The sequence below is a fragment of the Heliconius melpomene genome, chromosome 3 (genome assembly GCF_056956725.1).
Source record: "Heliconius melpomene rosina isolate 202511_hmr_F chromosome 3, ASM5695672v1, whole genome shotgun sequence".
Classification (NCBI taxonomy): Eukaryota; Metazoa; Arthropoda; class Insecta; order Lepidoptera; family Nymphalidae; genus Heliconius; species Heliconius melpomene.
This window is the reverse complement of record NC_140391.1, coordinates 9333526-9358091: the sequence shown is the minus strand read 5'-3', so window position 1 is coordinate 9358091 and position 24566 is coordinate 9333526. Positions and strand designations below refer to the sequence as shown.

General features: G+C 33.5%; 1 protein-coding gene across 2 annotated transcripts in view; it reads right to left on the bottom strand.

Annotated features, from left to right (window-relative positions):
* The window catches only part of Scp2 (Sarcoplasmic calcium-binding protein 2), a 37160-nt gene that overhangs the window by 11322 nt on the left and 1272 nt on the right, over positions 1-24566 (bottom strand). Inside the window, exon 2 of one of the 2 annotated variants that reach the window (XM_085207394.1) lies at positions 22868-22893. The gene's annotated coding sequence lies outside the window, so the exon portion shown is untranslated. The remainder of the gene's footprint in view (positions 1-22867; positions 22894-24566) is intronic. The other variant, XM_085207395.1, reaches the window with a different exon arrangement.

Here is a 24566-nt window from a genome sequence, read left to right as displayed (position 1 = left end):
ATTATTACCAAATTAATGATGTTATAAATGATAACACGCCTTGGGAATGAAATGCTCGCTTCAGTCTCTTTCAAAGAAAGAGAGGACATCCGATTAGTGAGAAGACTACTCCGACTATGGAAGTGAAAAAGCCACTAATAGAATCATCACAGCGATTCTATAACTGTGACAAGCAGGGTCACGTACTCAGTGATTGTTGTGGCAATAGTGGTTGTAATAGAAATTTCTTATTTACGTTCTGAGATTTCAGATACTACCTCATCTCTACAGTCTAAGGAAGTTGGTGTGCATATGAAGGTGATGACTCCAACTTGCTTCACGTGTGGTGAATGCGGCCACATCGCAATGTGCTGCATTGGTATGGATACCAAGGCAAGCGATGAACGGGTTGAACGATGGGTGAATGTTTGCTCCATTCAACTAGCTATGGATCAGTTCTTAGATGAATCTGGTGAGAAGTTTTAATTTTGTTTTGGTTCTGTTGCCGAATGCTCTTTAATAAAGTCAGCTCTGTCGAGATAAATAATAATAAGTCATGGCAAGATGCACTACCTGACAATCAGCTAGCCATTAGCGCAGCTATTATGAGTAGGATAACCAGAGCGAGTCCTTTAGAATTGTTAGTAGTAAAGGTTTCTATGCCTCTAAACTTAATGTAATTAACCACGGATGAATTTAATTTGAATCTTATTATCGAGCAATCGACACGAGCAAAAGAAACTAATGCTTCTTCTGAGAAAGTTTAGTTTGATAAACGTAAAGCAAAGTTAAAGAATTAAGTAGATGATTATGTGCTGTAACCAAACCAAGCTTGACCCAAAATTTTAAAGACTCTTAAAAAAGCCCGTAAGCCCATAGTAATTGGCTTTCAATTCTAGTAGCACGTAGTAGTGCCGGAGATTGCAAGCAACAAAATAAAGTCAGAATGTGCCGATGACGGCCATGTTAAATAGTTACATACCCCTTTTACCCTGTAGTAGCCTGTGTGGCTAAGACGAACAAACAAAGCTAAGACAAACAAAACAAACAAAAAAAAAAAAAACAAACAAAAAAGAAAAACTAGCCTTTGTGGCAACGACTAGCCCTTGTGGCAACGACTAGACTTTGGGGCAACGACTAGCCTTTGTGGCAACGACTAGCCCTTGTGGCAACGACTAGCCTGTGTGGCGACGAGTGGCCTGTGTGGCGACGAGTAGCCTGTGTGGCGACGAGTGGCCTGTGTGGCGACGAGTGGCCTGTGTGGCGACGAGTGGCCTGTGTGGCAACGAGTAGCCTGTGTGGCGACGAGTAGCCTGTGTGGTAGCAGCTGGCCTGTGTGGCAGCAGCTGGCCTGTGTGGCAATGACTAGCCTATGTGGCAAGTACTAGCCTGTGTGGCAATGGCTGGCCTGTGTGGCAAAAAGTAGCCTATGTGGCAATGACTGGCCTGTGTGGCAATGACTGGCCTGTGTGGCAATAACTAACCGTTGTGGCAATGACTTGTCTGTGTGACTGTTAGCCTATGTGGTATTGACTAACGGATGTGACATTTGTAAGATTGTTATGTTTGCCTTATACGAAACATTTCGTAGTATTTGTAATACACTTATAAAATTGTAATCACTACGAGTTCACTGTTACATCCACTAAGGGGAGATATTGTGTGGTCAGGAAGACCGAACGGGACGTATTGCAAAGCACTATGTTTATTGTTCACAGATTGAACCTATGCACACGAGGACGTGTGACGATGCAGGACGGCCGTGACGGCGCGTTGCTATGTATTAGTTTTAATTATAATTTCGCAATTATTACGTTTCGATTTTAATTGATTTATGTAATGGATTATATTAGAAGAATATTTAAAATGGAGCGGGTAACCCCGAATAGGGTAGTAGGTGTAGCCACGAGGAATAGCAGACGTCATTGGTTGACAGTTATAGCGTGAGATGTTCACCAATTAACCTATTGGCTCCTAATCTATTGTAATTTTGTTAATCTTGTGATATTTATTGTAAAACTCTTATGTAAACGAGTAATAAGACATTGTAGAATATAAAAGTGACTTTTATTTAAACATCTCTGTTGCTACAACGCCCACAAATGAATTGTAACAGCCAAGACCGCTATGAGGCCCCTTTTGATGCTTCTACATATATATATTTTTATATATAGAAATATTAAAGCTGTATGTTTTTTTTTAAATGTGGTATGAACTATCTGTAAAATTCCGATTAAAATTTAACCTTACACATAGTTTTTGACTTTAAATAAAATGGCTTTCACAGAATTTACCACAGAAATTTTCTGGAGTAAATAGAAAACCGTCAAACTATTTAATACATTATTTTCCTATATTTATATGAAATTGTAATTCATTCGTTTCTTCCTCAAATTTTCCTTTAAAATTGTAAATAAAATATTCTTCTCATCTATTTAACAAACCTTCCTACATAAACTGTTCGTCTAATCACAATCTTAGAAGAGATGGATCGTAGATCTTCCTTAATTTCGTCGTTTAAGCTCGAAACATAAAATAAGACAGCCCGTAGTGACCGATAAAGCGAGTGGAAATTACGTTTCGCAATGCTCTGGAGAACTGCGATACCATACCAAAAACTGAAGTCGTCGTGCCGTAGTAAGTGAGCTACGGTTATGGGTTCGATGTCTAATTTAGGGAAATATTACGTATAATATTTTCACTACCCCAATATGGAACCATCCGTCATTTAGCAAGTATGGAAATAGGGTGGAAAATATTACGAAATGCTTTATATTTATTTCTATGTTTTCTCCGCTTACATTACTGTACAAAATAGGTACAGCTGTTTGTCTGTCAACTAGACTTATTGCTTTTCTACAGCTAGCGTCGCTTCGCGAAAATAATTAAATAAGAAAACATCCGTGTTCAAATGAAATATTTTTTTTTAATTTTTCTCCAAACATTTTTTCAGGCTTAAATATTATTAGTTTCCAAATAAATACAAACATTACCCTATCAAAAAATTAAATGCGTGGCTTTGATTATAAAAATATTTTCGTTTTTGATTTCCAACAACGATAACAAGAACTAAGCAAAAAAATAAGCCTATACAATTTTCAATGAAGCATTCTTCGCATGTTACATGCAAGAGCTCGACGCACGCATGTACCCACTCCACAGTCGATGAGCTGTCAGACTTTTCCTTTGTAAAAACCACTACGATTGAGATTTGAATACAGTTGAATAATACATGAAGTGCCAACTGGGGATCAAACTTCATTTTGTATATAAATAAGAAGAAACGCCACGTTTTTATTGTGCTGTAGAGAAATGATTTTCTTAAAAGTAGCTTGCCTGTGCCTACCTTCTTATGTGCGGGATAGAGCGTGAAGCTGGATTTTTATTTTATCGTGTTATTAGTTTGTTAAAAGCCGAAGCAACCTGCTTTCTGTGAAAAGGCATGAAGTGGATTCCTGATTTCATTTTCAAAAACATCTACAAGAAAATATAGCAATCTTATTTTCCAGATCATTTAGTATATTGGATCTAATCTTATCTAGCTATGGACCAGTTCAGAATAGTACTAGCCTCTAACGACGTAGATTGGCAATCGGAACTAACTGGTCTAAAATACTCTCGTAAACCCAAAGGCGATACGAAGTATCCGAAATTTCGTATTTCTTAAAATTATACTCTGAAATAACTATCCTATCCTATATACCTGTCCTATATACTATAATATGTATTTATCAAAATATTGGGGCGTAAATATTGGGGACACGGCACTTCGTTGATAACACGTTCTGGGTTCGATTTCCACTCTGTTAATTCTCTGGTAATTTTCATTTTCTCCAAGTTCAACCGTTCAACTTAACCAGACTTCTCAATGTCTTAAAAATTAGACAATGTGGCGAACGGAGTGTTTTAGCACTAGGTTTGGCGTGCCTACCCAGCTATCTATGGGATACAAGTTACAAAAAAAAAACTAAATATCTGTTATATATTATCATAACTCAAAACAAATATTATACACCGAGTGCAAATCAAGCGAAATCATGAATTTCAAATGAATATAATTCCACAACAATCCTAATGGAGGGAACGTACGCTTTCGCGATGAATTAATTCAGGCAAACACCAAATACGGATTTGAAAAATAAATATACATAAAAAGTTATAATGCCTCGGGATTGGATGAAAGGATAATTTATATTATGTAAATATTAAAAAATTAAATAAGCGATGCAGATGTACTTTACGAGGCCCTATGGAGTGTGTTTGTGAAGACAATGCACGGGGTTGATTTCTGAAGAGAAATCTAGTGCCAAAATACTTTCTTCTTTGCTTTTTCCATCATTTCGAGACACCACATGCTGAGCGGTAGAACTAAACGCCGCATTTAGTTTTATCAGAGCGGGAAAATGAAAATAATTAATTGCCCCGAGTAGGAATCGAATCCACGGCCTTTTGGGCTTACGTGAATATGGAAATCCAGCAATCATCCAAATTAAGCGAAGTATAATTGTATTCATGAATATATTCATAATAATTAATATTTTAAAATATGAAAAGAAAATTCTGTAAATTATGTTCTGTTTTACACTGATAACGTGAAAAACCCAAAATAGGGTGGACTGCCCTAACAAAAGTACTGAACTAATTACTAAGATAAAAAGGGCGTTAGTTATAAATACGGTATAAGGGTGATTTAATAAAGGCAATAAATGTTTTAGATATGAATTATAGGGTCTAATTAATGTGTCCCAACCCTTTGGGCGTCCTCATCAATTTCCATGCCACAAATATTACGATTCACTTTGAAAATGAGTAGTGATTTACGATTATTAATAATCTACAGTTATAGTACATGGGGTCAGCAAGCCTTTAATAAATTATGCTGTTCTTGAGTTCCCCAGAATACTCGCCATAATAAATGCGGAAAGAAAGCACAGTGATGAGACTTCTCCACCCAAAGTTAGGATGCGGAACTTAACGCCCCGCTTTGTCTTCTTGCCAGAACAAAGAAATTAAAATAAAATTTCCCTTTTCCGTATAGAAGCATTCTGTGCAACTCCACCAGGATGGCCTCACAATAGCTAGAAAAAATAAAAATATAAAACTGAAAAACTCGAATCAAAATTGAACAATTCCCAGGGCAACTTTCACAAGACTTCAGCATCTCTTGAAAATAATGAAATAAGTAACATACGGTGTAAAACTGTTTACAACTTCTTAAAGTTCAAAATGTCGCTCGCGGCACGTTTCACTAACACTCTGCCTAAAAGCTTCGGATTTGAATACTTTAACTCACGATATATATTATCTAATCGTAGGTGTGGTTTCTAATTCCTAGCATATTAATATCTTTAAATATAGTGAAATTTGAAAGTTATATACAAAAGTAGAATGTAATTATTTGTTGTTTTTTCTTATTCTATGTTCTATAATTTCTTTTCGAATTAGGTATATTCTTCTTGGTTTATTATTTTATAAGCACTTTTTTCTTTTAGAAGTGTTTAAAAATAATAAACCACACTTAATAACGTTATTTTGTTTTTCATAATATAAAAAAGAAGTAAAATAATAAACATGAAAATATTTTCAGGTAAAGGATTAATTAGGTTAAAACTGTAATAAACGAAAGCTTGCAACAGATAAAAAAGATAACACCAGATATAAAAAGCACACAAGTGCTGGCACACGGCGGCTGGTACTCGAAAAATGTTAAAAATCACTACCGCGTGTACTAAAGTTAATTAATGTTTTTAACAATGTTATTTATATAATACTACATTTTACATGTGGCTTCGCCTGCATAGTAAAACGTAAATAATCAAATGTGGACTATTCGACGTAAATAAGATTTTTTAATTTGAGTCCTTAAGTTGTCCTTGGGGTCATTGTGCTTAACTAAAGTGTATCATAACAGCTTTATAAAATTAGTCTCATATTTATAAACACTAAGATCGATCTTAAGAGCGATCTTGAGATGTAATTTCATTCATAGATTATAATATACGAAAGAAAACTGCGTCTCAAGATCGAATCATTTAAATAGTTCAAAGTAAAACTGCGCCATATTGGTGTTAGACGTGACGTGACGAAAATATTCTAAGAATAGATTTATATGCAATATTCTTTGACTGTGAAGTATTGGGGACGTATATGAGGAACGTGACAAGAATGTCATTGTGACATGCTAATAATGCAAAAGTCAGTCTCGCTAGCTTAGAAATTTCTACTTATACTTCAATAGTTTTTGTAAGCTTTTATTGACTTGCCGTATTGGTTAGTGTTTGTAAAATCTTGGTAACTCAATTTGACCCATTTTCCAGAATCCCTAACCCCCTCACAAAAATTTGGATTACGATTTTAGATCTAATGAATGAAGTCAATATTGTTATTAACATATTACAGCCACAATAAAATTGGGGATTTCAAACCAACATAATATGGGTATCACATAAAAGGGCTAAGTTTGTAAAATACAATAGTATATGAAATGAATAAACGTTTGTTTTAAAGGTAAAAAGTCTTTAATGTAAAAAAACCCCCTTTAAGGTAAAAAGGACGTTCTGGTGTCCACCACTCAGCACGCAATGCCTTTAGAATTAGGCGGAAAGTGGGCAACGGAATGTCTTAACACTAGGTTCCCTCTGCCTACCCAGCAGTGTGCGGGATACAGTGTGAAGATGACTTTATTTGATTTTAATAATCAATTTCGTTTTATCACTTATACTTTATAGATCACATTACCTTATCACGCTTGTTAAATATAAATCGTTGCAGAATGATAGAGTCATAAATAAATTATGGTTATAAAATTAAATCGCAGCTCATGTTTCTGCATTTAAAATATATATAGGGGGATTTTTTATTATACTTAAATATTAAAAAATATTTGATAATAAATTTAAAGACGTAGTGTCTCCAGAATTCGGCGGAAAATGAGAAACGGAATGTCTTAACACTAGGTTTTTTATGCCCATCTTGCTGTTTGCGGGATACAGCGTGAAGCTAATTAAATAATGATATTTTTGGTGAAAAGCATTGAAGCTTATTTTTACATTAAGCACGTAGAATATATTTATTTGACTACTTTCTAATAAACCACAGTATCACAGATATTACTAAATCAATTTTTTACATAATATCTTTTAAATTATTACATATAAATTATACTACCGATAAAACCGCTTTCAACCAAAACAATAGTAATTAAGCAGTATCACCAAAGTTATGGGGTATGCCCTAACCCTTTGTTGTCGCAACTATAATTAAATAGGTTCATATATATTCGAGATGTAAGAAGGGTAGATATTATAGAGGCCTTACCTAGATTGTATATTATTGCCTTCACTCTGTATCCCGCATTTTACAGGATTGGCAGGGGAACCTAGTTGTATTATAAAATAGTCAAAACCTCTGATTTTCCTAACGTTTTGAGCAAGTTGATATTTTTGTAATATTCTTTGAAAATTGTGGCAAGAAATACAATTTCTAACAACGTTGCTTTTAATATGTAACAAAATATTTTCTTTGAAGCATAGCTGACTCGGTAATGCGAACCTCAAATGGAAATTGAGTGTCACATGCTGTAGAGCACGTTCATAATAAAGAGTTTACGCCGAACTTGAGGCCAAAATAAATTTAGCACTAAAACATTTTATACGTACTCTACTTGCGCTTCAGCGGTTGGCGAAGAAGTGAAAATAGTTTTTCGTATATATACGATTTTAAACATTTTTAAGTTATAGTAATTCTGTAGTAGAGATGTAGTAGTAGAGCTAGAAAAATAAAATTTTGTTATTTTGGAGAATAAAGGAGCACTAAAATAGGATTTCTTAAAATGTATACGGAAACGGGACTTTCCGTTTTATTAAAATAAAATAAATCAGCTTGACGCTGTATCCCACAAATAGCATTGTAAGCAGAGGGAACCGTTCCCCACTTACCACCGAATTCTGGACGCATTTCGTGTTAAGTAGTGGAACTCAACGCCGCGCTTTGCCTTGTCACGAGAGCGAAAAAAATAAAATATAAATTTATAAAAATATTTCATTTCCTCGAGTGGGGATCGAACCCACAACCAGTCGATTTTCTCTGGTGTCAAGGCAAAGCGCGAGGTTGAGTTCTGCCACGCAATACGCAATGCCTCCAGAATTCGGAGGAAATTGAGGAACGAAATGTCTTAACAAGAGGTCCCTTTGTCTACCCTACTGTGTGCGGGATATAGCGTCAAGCTGATAAAGCAGGATAGGATAAACTAGTACTAGTGCTCACTTAAAAAATATACAGTTTTAATAAAAGAAATATAAATGTAGAAATAAAATTTAGTATAAAAATATAACATTTGTAAAGCGCTAACACTAGTAAAAGATAAATTTTCTAAAGAAACGTCAAATAAATACTTTGTAGCTCCCATTCGCTACGAAGTCCATACATCGCAGTGTCACATTTAATGGAAAGAACACGAAAGAGATTACATATTCTTTTATTTGGCTGTATAATGGGTACATATATATACTTTTGTATTATATTCTATAGATATATCATGGTGTAGTTGAGTTACGTTTATACGGTAGTCGTCAGTTCAAATTTCATTAGAAATATCTTAATTAAAACAAGTCTTTGTACGTTATGAGCGTACCTGTGGATTTAGTTGAATTTATTTAATCAGTTATTTTTAGTAACGCAAAGACTAAAAAACGAATTTATATTCCCAACATTATTTTTTTTACTTTTTAACAAATAGTTTTATATTGATAATGCCTAATAAAAGCAGATTCACGTTTCTTCCGCTTAGCAGGATAAGGAAAGAGAACATAATATCGTTTTCTGTAACTAATGGCGGAACTTAACTTAACTTAAGGATCGAAAGTTACATTTTCAAAAAAGCAATTTCCATACAAAAGCTTTACTACCATTTTGTTAGGCTCAACTCCATAGACTATAAACTAACGTTCAATTTAAATATTCATGCAGAACTAGCGTTTGGGACCGACAAAGTTCGTACTACAGATAATATTCAATGGTTAGAATAAGTTGGTGAAGCCAACAAGATAATAAGCATAACGTAATCTGGTGCCTAAGGGAAGTTCTAGAAGAGAACGTTCATGTCGAAATTACAGCATTTGTGACGTAATTGAGGACAGCATGCTATGGGTAGGTAGTTGTATGTGGCAAGGTAAGCAGAGAGAAAGTAGTGTTAAAACGCTACGTTCCAGTTCGTTGTCTAGATCTCGAGAGTGTATTAAGCAGTGAAATTCAACGCCGGTCTTTGCCTCATTACCAAAACGAAGAAATGAAAATATTGAATCTATCATTTTCCCGAGTGGGAATCGAACCCACAACATATCACGCCCCTTACACGTCGCGTGCTTTTAAACGTTAGTTAAACAATTTAATGTTTGCTTTTTGTGTAAGGTCATCGTGTATGAAGGGACATTGTATTTGTACGGACATGACAAAAATAGGACTATACAAATCCCTTGTGGCTTTAGATATCCGAGTACATTTTGTAGCACTTGCAGCACTTGGCGTAGATGTTCTCATGATGAAGCCTGGATTAATATATTTTCCTAGTTTGAGCTCGTATAGTTTTATACTACTTACAGCACTATACAATAGAATGGTAGGCAAAGGGAACCTGGAAACCTAGTAGTACTTGAACACTGCGTTTCTCAATTTTAGCCCAACTTCCGGGCATTCTTCTGGACTGCGTTTTACCAAAAAACAACTGATTTCCTCGAACAGGTATCGAACTCACAACCATCGCGTTCATAGTAACACTGTGCCGATGCGCCATAACTTTCTCATAAAAAAAAATAATTCAATATTATTCTTCAAATTGCTACAAAATACGGAAGCAAATTGAAAAAAAGCGACTCCTAAGACGATAAACGAACATAACGAAGCAATAATTGAATATTTAACTTTAGTACAGCCAGTGGGTATAATAAAATGGAAACATTGTTTTCCGGAATAATATGAAAACAATTGTTAGCAAGTCCACTAACTGGATTGTCAGTGATGGAATTGGAAATTATATTTACTTACTTCTGTTTCGCGCCTTCGAGCTTAGTTAGGCTTAAATTTGCATAGTTTATGAATAAAGTAAATTTATGTTTGATCTTTTGTGTGAAAGTTTTATAAATTTATGCTTATATTGACATCTTATAGTAAAAAATGAAAGATGTAATGGTTATCCCATCAAAAATATAAATGTATAATAAGAGCCGAGGTAAATATTAAGTCGTTCTCGACATATATATATATGTGTACGGATACCAGGTGTTCCATCCACTCGGGATAAAATTGAAGCTCTAAATTTGACTTGACTATTTTTTTCTACTATCTTCCTATATACAGGTTGTCCCAGGAGTCAACGATAAAACGAAAACAGGTGATAGACCAAGTCGTGATTGTTATGAGAAAAATATAAAATAAAATCTGTGTCAAGTATTTTTGATATTATATTGATTTAAAAAAAATCGGAAAAACCGACACCCTTCAATGATTTTTCAAGTCCTAAGACTACAAATATTACTCTTTTATATATTTTTTTCTGTAATGTAATTATGAGTAACCCTTCTGTGAATTACAGTTTAAGATTGAAATATACCTGCATCAGTTTTCAATAAAATGTGGTGTTTTTGCCAAACATTAAATTCAAAATATTTACTACACCCAACTTTAACCGACTGTACTGTAAAAAAAATGTACTGCACTATTTTTGCAAGTAACTTTAAAAGTTGGCGCATTTAATCTGGATTCCGAAATGGTACGATACTTGCTGGATTACTTCTATGTTGAAGAGAGAAAAATCGAAATATACGATAATCGGGATGGCGTTCAACGTTTTGGTATCTTTTCCGATACATTCTAGCTGCAGCATTAGCATTACATAACCATTCTCCATGAATGAAATGCATATTGGCAATGTGTCAAAGACCGAGTATATGGCCTGGGAAAGCCCGGACTCGAGCACTATCCTTATAGGTCCTGGGCAAGCCCCTAACGCCCAATGTTAATAATGTATCTCCTATCTCCAGTTAACGTCAATCTTGTATTGTCCGACATGTCTATCCAATCACTAACCTGCATGCCATCCTCCATCTCTGTCTATTTCTATCTATGGTTGCAATTTGTAGATTAGGATTGATTATTAACATTGGGCGTAAGTCGAAAAAGTTCAGGTATCTTAGATCCGTCATGCACGAGTCTGGAGGCATCGATTACGATCTCCATGGTCGGATAAGCGTTGCCTGGGCTAAGTGGCGGGAGGTCACTGGTGTGGTCGGTGGTCGCAGGATACCGTCCAAACCTTTTCCGACTTAGGGGCTGGCCCAGGACTTATAAGGATAGTGCTCGAGTCCGGGCTCTCGCAGGCCATATACTCGGTCTTTGACACATTGCCAATATGCATTTCATTCATGGAGAGTGGTTATGTAATGCTAATGCTGCAGCTAGAATGTATCGGAAAAGATACCAAAACGTTGAACGCCATCCCGATTATCGTGTATTTCGATTTTTCTCTCTTCAACAAAGAAGTAATCCAGCAAGTATCGTACCATTTCGGAATCCAGATTAAATGCGCCAACTTTTGAAGTTACTTGCAAAAACAGTGTAGTACATTTTTTTTACAGTACAGTCCGTTAAATTTGGGTGTAGTAAATATTTTGAATATAACATTTGGCAAAAACACCACGTTTTATTGAAAACTGATGCAGGTATGTTTCAATCTTAAACTGTAATTCACAGAAGGGTTACTCATGATTACATTACAGAAAAAAATATATAAAAGAGTAATATTTGTAGTCTTAGGACTTGAAAAATCATTGAAGGGTGTCGGTTTTTCCGATTTTTTTTTAAATCAATATAATATCAAAAATACTTGACACAGATTTTATTTTATATTTTTCTCCTAACAGTCACGACTTGGTCTATCACCTGTTTTCGTTTTATCGTTGACTCCTGGGACATCCTGTATATGTATGTATAATAGTCTATCTTGGTATAATTGGATATGAAGTTCTTTGGTCACCTGGAAGTGGGTTAGGTTTATGATGAGTGAGTCAGTCACAAAAAACGTCTCCTGAACGTCAATATGTTAAATATAGTAAACTAGCGGACCCGGACGCGGCTACGCCTGCTTGAAATATAAGAATATAATTTCTATAGAAATATAATTTCAATCTAGATGAAATGCTAAAAGTGGCTATTATATTTATTTTCATAAGGATGAATATCAAAATGACGCGGTAACGAACGCGGTCGCGTAACGACGACGGTTGTTATTAACATGGCAGAATAAATTGCATGTCAAATTAGAAAGTATTTTAATTTATTAGTACATATGTGTAATGTAATGTTATATAGCCTATAGCACTTCTGAAGAATGCAGCTTTCATACAAAACAAAAACAAAGTAAATCGATCCAGTAGATCCAGAGATCTTAGCGTTCAAACAAACAAACAAACAAACAAACAAACAAACAAACAAACTCTTCCGCTTTATTATATTAGTATAGATAACCATTTGAGTTAAATTGTGGAAATTTTATAAGTATTCTTACTAAATGTTTTGCTTTCCTAAGTGTTAAATAACCATTTAAAAATGTAAAAAAAACGAATTGAACTTCTTTTGAAGAAACTGACCAATTGACCATACTTGCTAATATAAGAAAAAACACCAAGTTAAAGGAAAACCTAAGGTGATGAAAATTAATAAGTGTGTCGCAGGTGTGCCTCTCTGTTCCCATATACGTTTATGAGTCGACGTAATCGTGAAACATGAGTTACGTTATATGGGAAAGCTTGTTTTATCGCCGTCGTAAGTTGAATTACTCTCTTGAGATTGACTGATCGAAATTGTGAAGCATCTTGTTTGAGAAATTTATATTTTTACTGTACTGAGAAAACGTTTATATTGCTATTTCTTTCTGATTTTTTAATTTATTTTTTTCGTCTGTCTCTAGTCTTCTATTATAAATTAAATATATAAATTTTAAAACAATTCAATATATATAACAATATTTTGACTTCAATTTTGATTTCAATTCGATTCATACTTTATATTATTTAATTAACGTAAAAAATCCTAAAATACAAAAATAAATAAGAAAAACGTATTCGTGCAGGGTAGGCAGACGGAGCCTAGTGTTAAAACACTGCGTTCGAACGAAGCATCGAACCCACTTCCTGTCCTGTTGTCCCGCGCAACTACAGCCCTCAGTAACAAAAAGATATTTCCTAAATTTCATTAGTAAATACACCATCAAAACAAAAAAAAACAAAAAAACTCTTTCATTCCAAAGCTTCATCAGCAAGAACAACAATCAAACAACTCCATACTACCTACTCTGAGATTATTTCATTCATGCTGAATAAACTTTTGAGGCGAAAATAAAAGCTTTAAAAGCCCATTCGTAAATATTTACTTTAACTATTGGCGGTGCTGTTTATGAGATCAACGTGTAAAATAAACTGACATAGCATTTTTATATAGCGTCGAACATTTTCGAACGAAATTATAAACATTTTTTTTATTTGAACTGATATTGGTACCTTTTTGTTTACAAGTGGCAGCCGAATATGCCAGTTTAATGTCTTCATTTATGTAGAATCATATTTTTGTAAGAAGAAATGACGGCTTCTTAGATATTCTTCAAATAATCTATTGGCACAGGGACATAGTGTATAACTCTAAGCGTGACAGTTGCTAATTCGATTCCCACTCGGAGAAATAAATTTGTTATATTTCCTCGCACTGATAAACAAAGATCGATTGAGTTCCACCACTCAAACACAATACCTCAAAATTCGGCGGAAAGTAGGAGAGCGAAGTGTCTTACCACTAGGTTTCGTCTGCCTACTTGATATAGAAGAGTTTTTAAAGAGAGAACTTGGGAAACTACTGTCAAGACGCTCTGTCCCCATTAAGACACTTTCGTTTCCCACTTTTGTGCCATTCCCCCGAATTCACGAAGCATCGTCTATTGAATGGTTGAACTCAACGCCACAAGCGAGAACCCAAGTCCGCGCCTCTAGTCTCAAAAGTATAATAAGAAAAGTTTATATTATAGCACATTTAAATAAAAGCTTATTTTGAAACTTTTTTTAAGTCTATAACCAGAAATCACGTGCACAAAATAGAAAAAGTTCATTATTTTCCTTTACGCTGAACGCTAACTCCCAGGACCCCACAAATCGCTACCATTAGTTACTAAGAAGCTCTTTATCTTAAGAAACCTATTCTCTCAATGTAAGGTTAATCCAGGACTATTTTTCAAATCCATTGTTACTTTGACACAGGTTCAACTGAATTACTTCTGGGAACAATTAGAACTGTGTCGGCGTGATTGAGCCGTTCGTGTAATGACTGTAAAAAAATTCTTAGAAAAATATTGAAATTATGTTTGTGTTTTTAGGAAAAATTGTTTTTAAGCGTTATGGGACCGATTTCCACTCGAGGAAATGAAATATTTAATATTTTCCTTTATTTCGTTCTGGTGTTTAGTGCGCAGTGCGAAAACGCAGACCCTCTAAAATTCAGTGAGAAAAATGGAGAACGGAGAAGTCTTAATAAGAACGGAAGGTCTGGTCTTAGCATTAGGTTCCCAAGTGGGATAAAGCGAGAAGCTAAAAATATCAATAATCTATTAATTAATTCTTCAATTTAATATATTCAGTCTTTAGACTACTTAGAAAGTTCAGAATTAAATGTTAAGACTTGCCTAAGAAATTAATTTATTTAAAGGATCTTCGCGCGAAATTAATTATGCTTAATAGAAATTTTGCATAAGCGATTCTTAACGCTTTCATCACGATACATTTTAGTTTTAAGTCTTTAAATTATTTAAAAGGAGGCAAAGGTATAATATTTGCAATTTTTCTATTAAGAAATAATATATTTAAAATTATATTTATATAATTTTCGTTTTTGGTAATTTAAATATTTATTTTTATTTAAAATAAGTAATATAATCTCAAAAGATTTCAAATATACTTAATATAACTAAATAATAAATTATAATAACTAAATAATAAGTCAATTGCCCAGCCTATTTAATATACCTACTATTATAAATTTGATAAAAAGAAAAATCTTCGATTAAGTTTTTTATGTATTTATTTTTTTAATTAATTTATTGATATATTTAACTTAAACTTTAAACCCAACATTCACAATTACAATTTACGATGCAATCTTAGAAAAGAAAAAAGAAATTCAACATCTACTTCATTTTTCTCGAGTCTATCTCAAGACAATCGTTTCTTTTCCGTCGCTCCAAGTAAAGACGAAAGAATAACTAACGTGTGTACAAAATTAAAAACAAAGAGTATTCGCTGAAAGTGTGAAGAGGCCCCGAGCCATTTCCTTTCATTTTCTTTTTGATGTCACATTCATATGGCAGACAGTAAAAGAGATGTCACGAACGAAAAAAACTTTTTTTCTGTAATAAAGTATTAAAAAGTTGTTTTAAAATATATTATATAGAACATATATGTTAATACTAGCGGCCCGCTCGCGGCTTCGCCGGCGTGAACTACTTTATTATTAATTTCTGTCTCCATGAGTACCTACGTCCTATAAGTGACATCCATGCAAAATTTGAGACCCCTAGCATTTGTAGTAACGAAGTTTCAAACAAACTTTCAACCCCAAAAACAACCCCTTAGAAGTCGAATATTACAAACTCCCCTGCAAAATTTCAGATTCCTAGCACACGTAGTTTCTGAGATTTCGTGATGAGTGAATGACCTTTCGATTTTATATATATAGATAGATGACAGAATTGTAGAAAGAATGTGCATTTATTTAAAACATGAATTTTCAAATTTATTTTTTAATTGATAAAATAACAAATCTAAGAAAGCTGAGATCGTGGTGAGTAAGCGGTTTTATAAACGCGACATTTATTAGTTCGATTCCCAGTCGAGAATTTAGTTAATTTTCTCGCTCTGGTAACAAGACAAAACGGCGTTTACATCATAAAACCATAGATTTATTATCTTACAGCACAGCTTGTCTATGCTAATATAAAAGTTTCAAGACAGTCCGTTCTCCACTTTCCGCCCAAATTCGAGACATTGCAGTTGAATGTCTTAACTCAACGCCGTGCTATGTCTACTTAACTCTTATAACTAGAATTAAAATAACATTCGAATCCATCTTCGACAATATACGTGGAATAAGTATCAATTGCATAAAAAGTCACATAGATATAATAATGTAAACAATTTTTTTAAACAATTCTAAATAATTGGTTAAGCCTATTTATAACCAAAAAGAGTATCGAAACTAAATTCAAAAGGTCGCATCTGCACGTTATTGAGAAAGTTGAAGTTATTGGAAGGCCAAAATTAACATCTTAAATAACTGTTTCGGCTTTGCAGATAACATTTAATTAAGGTTCTACTTAAAATACTAGCGACGTTAATTGTTCTTGGTTAAACAAAAAGTAGAGTTAAAATGTTAGAAGTACCATTATGCATATAAATTGGTTATTAACGAAAGATTTTATGAATTTATTTTTATTGTTATCATTTAAGGCGGTAAGTTTTTTTTATCAAAATCGTGGCTATATGGGCGTAGTGGCCCATCTTGATTGCCAACGCGAGTTCGATTCCCGCTCGGAAGAATGAATTACTAGAAATACTAGTATTAAAACAAAACGTGACGTTGAGGGACACTTAACACACAATATCTCCATAATTGGGCCTATAGTGATGAAAGTAGTGTCTGACTAACAGGAGTGTCTTGACACTGTGAAAAAGGCCGAGGCCGTCGTGACGCATAAGCTTGGCCCGCTCAACAAGCAATGCAATATCCAACATAATAAGAATATTTCAATTTGCATTAGTAGTTCCTGAGATTAGTACGTTCAACCGAACAAACTCATCAGCTTATGTAAGTATACGAGTAGATTATCATTTTCTATCATAACACAAACTATAAAATAAAATATAACTTTAGTAAAATATTTGATATACTACGAAAGGCAGTAGACAAACAGTAAACAATGTATGTGTGTAATAGGAACGTGCTTCTGACGCAAATGTCCAGCTTTGTATTTTTCTTGAATACTTTAGAGAAATATATGTACCTATGATAATATTGACAAGAATATATATATTTTTTTAGGTTAACACCGTGGGCAGGGTAGGCAGAAGGAACCTGGGAACCTAGTTTAAGACATTTCGTTTCTTATTAAGACACTTCCATTCCGTTTGTGACAAGAATACTTTGAATATAATTTATCTAGAAATATGTAAAATAGAGGTCGCGACGCAGGGGCTTACTTCTTACTCTGATAAGATAAAGAATGATGCGTGAAATTGCGAAAATAAACCACCACGTAAAAAATAAACGTAAAATGAATATAAAATTAATAAATTTTTCTTTGTTTTCCACGTTAACTGCCATGTCAGTCATATCTGACAACATACCTATTAGTTTTATCGGTACGTACCCACATCTATCATTGACTGACACTTCAATACGTTTAGCACGAACTATTGACCAACAAAATTACTAAGAATTAATGTGAGATACCTTTTTCCATGTCAGAAGATCGTTTTTTTTTTTGAGAATATAATTCAAACATTTTATTAGCAAAAATATACTAGGCCTATTTGCGGCTGTAGTGGTATAGGAGCACATACGTTCGACTGTACATACGATGCTTGTGGGTTCAATTCCCACCCGGGGAAATGTGATATTTAAAATTGTCATTACTTCGCACTATTCTTCATAGTACGCTCGGAACGCCATAAACTATGAATTGAAGTGAACTGAACCACAAATAAAATGTAATTCCATTAAAAAACGCATCTTGACAGTCTCACTTCTTCAACTTTTATATACTTTTAGATAACCTAGCAGTTACACGAGACGTTGCCAAGATTGCTTTGCCAAATAAAAAGTTTTACGCTCCCAACTTCTATACTATAGTAATATAGTTGCATGATGTCGATAAAAAACTCGTTATACAGTTGCATTCGAGTCACTTGAAATGCGAAGGAAAACATAATTTCCACTCTTGGAAATGATTTGGTTTTTTTTATAGCTTAACGCTATAACCCGCACATAGCAGGGTAGAACCTGGGAACCTTGTGTTAAGACTCCATTACTATTAAGTTCTTAGGCATTGCATGTTGAGTGGCGGAATTTAACGCCGATTTACCTCGTTACCAGAGCGAGTAAATGAAATTATTAAATTTTTCATTTCCCTCTAAGGGGGATCGAACACACAATCAGCTCATTTACAGTCTCGTGCGCCAGGACTTGCCTCCATGACTGATAATTTAGACATCTTCATCTTATAAAACTCTTACTAACATTACATAAGTAAACAAGAAACTGTCTGTAATTACTAAACTTTCAGGAAAATCCATTTCAGTAGGTACAATTAAATCGATTATACCATTATCACAACGTAGAAGACTTAGATCGCTTCACCCAAGTCCGATTACCAAGAAAACGTGCGAAGAAAGCCAAGTTATATCTAATATCTTTATTTTCATCTTACTTGTTATCTAGAAGATATTAAAAGAACGTGATTTTTGTTTGTTTCATTATTTATGAAATAAAAACATTAATATCTGTATGTTTTATAAAGGCTAGATATAAGGAGTTCTCGAAGCTATGGTATTAGAAAATATTCTTCTTTTAAAGGATTTGTTTCTTGCCCATAGCGGTTCATATTTCCTGACTGCTAAGGAAGGGTTATGTATATTGCACAATATGATAAGTAAATAAAACATTCTCCTCAATCCTTCCAGACTCCCCTTTCCATTCGAATTTGAGACATTGAACGTTGGTTGGTAGAAAAATTGTTTTGTGTAAAAAAACTATTCTTTTAAGTGGAAATCAAACCCAAAACCATCGCGTTTATGATTCATTTCTGACATTATATCACGAGTGCAGTAAATTTAAGCATCAATATTTACGTTATTTAAAAAAAAAACAAAAAAAAGCGAACGTAAGTGTATGTAATGTAAAGTAAAAAAGTGCCAACTACTTTATATGACTGCTCCCATACTTTTTCGTAAAAACGTGTTATAGGTATTCGTGTAACCACTTACGGGAATCGGCTCGACAACGTCATTACGGATAATCGTGGGGGGAATATGGGGGCCTTGTGTTTCACCTTCGATCGATTTGACTTAAATACTGCATGTTTCTGAATATTTCGTTTGAGCTTTTCTACATGAGTTATGATTATAGAGACATAATATGTGTGTGTATTTGATACTAATCGTAAAAAAAAAATAAAAAAACCGGTCAAGTGCGAATCGAATCGAATCGATACACAAAAATACTGTTAATCATTTTATATGAGAATATTCGTACAAATGTCTAGTATTGAAAAGTAACACAAATTTATTGGTTTACGGTTCAGTACGGCGTTATGCATTCAAATACAATAGCTTGTAATAAATGCAAAATGTTTTACATTTATTTATTTTTTCAATATAAAAGTTTTTAAACAATAAACTAGAATAGTAAAAAATGTATAAGTGGAGAACGGAACGAAACGGAAGTGGAGAACGAAATGTTTTAATGGAGACGGAGTATCCTTCTCTATGTTTCTCTCTGCTCCGTGTGTCATAAAATTTTCGAGACATTTTGTGTTCAGTGGCATTGTTACCAAAGCCAAAAAAACGAAAACACTAAATAATTCATTCCCCAAGTAAAAATAGAACCCACGACCGTTACGCTTACAGTCACGAGCAGTTCCACTGAGCTACGATGACCTCAAATCTTATTATATCGTTATATTTTTTTGTGCCTACCCAGCTATTTGTGGGTCAAGACAAAAAATATTATTTGCCATAACAGCAAAATAGGAAACGTTATTAAATATTAACAAGCATCTAGGGAACGTCTGTCGCAGCTTTTAACTTTGATCACGATATCAAGAAAGTTTTGCTTCCAACGGGCGAAAGCCTAAGATTAAGTCGAAGCGATTTCTGAGATTACAAACTTGGTCCGTCTCTGTCTCGATATTTGTCTTTAGTTGACTGTCACTAGAGAATTCAATAAAACTTGTGAATTACTATAGAAATGTTATTTAACATTTATATAGTGAGATTCTAAATATTTATATGTACTTTATATATTCGAAAATTATTTTTATTGTAACTCGCGGCAACGCGCAACTCGTTAAATGGCGGACTCTATAAGGGCAGCAAATTGTCTTAACACTAGGGAATAACGGAGTGCCTAGACTAGCTTACTCTCTCTTTCTCTCTCTCTCTCTGCTTACCCTGCAAAATGAAGGAAAAAGCGAAGAGCAGCTTTTGCTTTTTAAAACCACAAAATCAAAATATCACATGTCTTGATAACTCTAAAATTGAATAAAGTTATATTTCACAAGAATATCTTAAATTTAAAAGTTGATATTCAAAAATATTAAAATCGATACTGTATATCTGTCGGGTGACATAAATAATATCATCTAGGTATTATGTCGCTTTACCGAATATCACAATATTGGTAAGAAAATTTCTCTGTTTTGAATTTTACCATTATTGGCAATATGTAAGCAAATACTGGTAAAATTCAGAACTGAGTAAACAGAAGTTCTATCACAAGTTTGATTCTGAGTATATATTAATATAATTTGTTATTTATATTTTAATGTAATTTTATATGTTTTATGTTACTGGAATAGTATATAATAAATGTAAAGAATATATTTATACTTGAGGCCGTCGTAGCGCACAAGCTTACGATTGTAAACACGACGGTTGTGGAATCGATTCCCACTTGAAAGAAAAAAATATTTAATATTTTCATTTTTTCGCTCTGCTTTATCTACTATTCAATTAGATGGTTTGTGCAAATATTTGTAATCCGCCATTTTGTTGTGGCGGCCATTTTGTATCAACAACAAAATAGATTATAATTATATAATTTCAGCTCAACACTAGGAATTGGGTCAAATTTATTTTGTAAGATTTCCCACTTACAAACAAACATACTAACACGACAAGTGAAATAAACGCTTGAAATAACTAAGACACATTCAGTATGCCCGAGATTAATTCTAACAGTGGTTTACCGTTTACATTACAAAGATTAACGTGATATTATTACTGTATATGTACGCAAAGAGATTAATATCACGGCGCCAATAGACTTTCTCAATAAATGGATTATTTAATACAAAATAACACTTTTTTTTTTCTTTTTACTAACAGTTCCTGAGATTAGCGCGTACAACCAAACAAATTCATTAAGTTTATAATATTAGTATTGATTTTTGTTCGCAAGTAAGTGGTTTAGCCAAGTATAATGAAAGCACTATTACTTCTAAAATTTTTAGATAAACTCTAAAATTAACTTAAATCTGAAATTATAATTTCAATATGTCGTATTATCATTTGAATTTCTATGTTTTTATTTTATTTACTCTTATACATTATTTTACTTGGCTCAGAATCAAATACTTCTAATATATTATTATTGTTTATTAACAATAATTATGCAAGTCGACAATTTGACCATTGATTGTGTTCGTTACGTATTCCCGTCTCGTACGCGTTAATTAGAGAGGCACATTAGACAAATTCCTGCATTGGACAGCGATGTTGTTCCGAATTGTTTTCAAATAGAATTGGACCAAACTAAATGTTTTAGTTAAATGTACTTTACAAATAAGACCATCGTGGCGCTGTGAGACAGCTTCTAAATACAAGTTTGACTATAAACGCAACAGGTTGTAGATTCGATTCCCATTTGAAATTAAATATTGATTATTTTCATTTCTTCGCTTTGGCGATACCAAAGCATACAGAAATAGATGGCGGGAACGCAAGTATCTCAATGGTAACAGAATATCCTAACACTAAATTCCCATATTCCTTCTGCCTGCCCAGCTTTGTGCACGAGGCGTGAAGCTAAAAAAATTAATTGTAAATTAATAAGTATAATAATTTATACTTATTTGACGACATCATGGTGAAGTTGTTAGGGATTTTAAACAATGTGTTTTTTATAACTTCTATGATCGAAATTCGAAGGCGTATGTCGGTGGAAAACCGAGTAACCTATCAGTTTACCTACCTCGCAAAGTATGGGAAGATGTCAGTATGAAAAGCAAAAGTGGTAGAGGACTTATTAGCCAAATAGTAGTAAAGATATTTTATTTAAATTTTGTTTGTAAACAATTATAAAAACTTTTGCCAGCAGAATGTATAATAAATAATTGAAATTTAATGATAAAAATAGTCCGTAGTAACTCCATAATACCTAAATAATGAATTAATTTAACATTCAAATACCTACCACAATTTCAAATCAAATCATCTTACCCCCTTAATTATCTACATTCGTATTCAATACAGCTATGGTTAATTACTGGAGCATCCTAAATTGATTTCTCTTTAATAGTGGTCAAACTTAAACGCTGGACGTCGTCCAATTTCACGAAGAGCCTTTTAGATAGAATCGTTCTGTACAAATACCAATTTACTTCCAAAAATCAAGAACGGAATGTACCGAATTCGAAAGCTTTGAACATTGGAACATTTTTATGCCTATATTGCTATACAGTGATTGCCTCCGGTCATTTACTTGTTTCTTTGCTCTTTTATTTAAAGCTTCACCATTTTCCAAATAAAATTTAGTCGCTAGGTACACAGTTATTTCTCGAAAACATTAAATTTTCGAAGAATGCGTGCTAAAAGCCGTGTTCAAATTTCCCTAAGTGGAATTGGAACCTCCACGACGGACTGACTCGTATTTTTATATAAGCAAAAGTTATACGACTATATTTATTATAGTTGTTATAAGCTGAAAAATAAATTATTATTTTTTTTCAAAATTTACGTACTAATATCGTACTGGTGTTTTATTTTTGTATTTTTTATTTAACAAAATGGTATACACTTACTTGGTATTTGTTGATACGAAGGAAAACTGTAACAAAAATAAATTACATAAATATATAGTACGTACTTTTAATAAGCAACAACCAGCGCCGTGGTAGGGCAAGGTTACCGTGTCTGACTGTAACGTAATAGTTGTGGGTTCAATTCTCACTCGGGAGAATGAATTATTTTCATTTTTTTAATCTGTATTAATATTTTGTGCTGAATTTCCTTTATTTTCTCTAACAACAGCCACAAAATTAAGGTAATTCCCATAATTAAGCCGCACGCAAATTTTCGTCTACATTAACGCCTATACAATTGGACCTAGTTTTACGATAAAAACTCACATATATATTACATTTATAATATGAGCTTCACGCTGTATCCCGCACAGAGCAGGGTAAACAGAGGCAACCTAGTGTTAAGACACTCCGTTCTTCGCTTTCTGCGGAATTTTTCGAGGCATTGCGTGTTGAGTGGGGTAACTCAATGTCGGGTTTTTCCCTTGGTATCAGAGCAAAGAAATGAAAATATTTATAAATAATAAAGTGTAAAATAAAATAGTAAAGCGAATAATTATTGCGAAAAGTGGGGAACGGAGTGTCTAAACATTATGTTCCCTCATCGTCACCCTGCTGCGCGAGATATAGCGTGAAGCCGATTTTTATTTCATTGAAATTGGATTTCAAATGCTAATTTACATATCCCATTGCAATTTCAGCTAAAATGATGACCTGGGGACTCGGTGTAAATATTTTAAGCCGGTTGGCGTAGTACCGAACTGTCTCGTTCTGAACTAAAAATGAAATTTAATCGATATGCTAATAGTTTCACTTTTTTTATTTTCTCCTAAGAAAATTTATAACTATATTTCTATTTAAAAGCTTTACGCTGTTTCCCGTATACTTAGTATATATAGTAGTCATTTCCTGCTCTGGTAGGGAAACGCGGATTTAAGTTCCGCCACTCAACATGTGTTGCTTCGAATACTAGCCGAAGGTGGAAAAAGATTAACATTTCGTTCTCCTTATTTATCAAAAAATCTTTCCCCCGATTGGAACACAAACCCTCAACCCTAGCCCTTACTGTCAGACGCTATCCCGTCGATTATGAATATAAAAAAAAATTAAAAGATATCGTTATGTCAAACACGGCTGGCTTATTAATGTTTAAAGAATTCAATGAAATATATATATTTTTTGAGAATTCATTTCTTTAAAAACAAAGTGTTTAATCTCTACACTCTTTTCGTAAATTAAAAATGAAACTAAAACAAAACATTTTAAATACAATACAGCTTTATTAAAAGCTCTTATAAGCTTTTCAGTATGAACACTCTTTATATAATATTTTAATAATATTTTCTCGTGACATCGAATTAATTGCTTTTGCCAACATATATTTATTTAACACTTAAATTTTAACGTACATTTTTATTAGAGCTTTCCCATTACTTATGGTATTTACTGTGTGATAAAATGCTTTTATAATTTTTATTTTACAACGTTTACTCTCGACAATTATAAAGAAATAGTGGCTGCTCGACATTTCTTTTGCCTGAACAATAAAAAAAATTACGTTTTCCGTTTTTTTTTCCTGTTTCCGTAAGAATTAAGGTATGCCAACTGTTAGTACTCCCCAACACTTCCCAAAGATAACATGTCGAATTTCTGCAATCTTGGAATTTGAAATTTCCAAGGCGGTCGTGGCGATAACGCA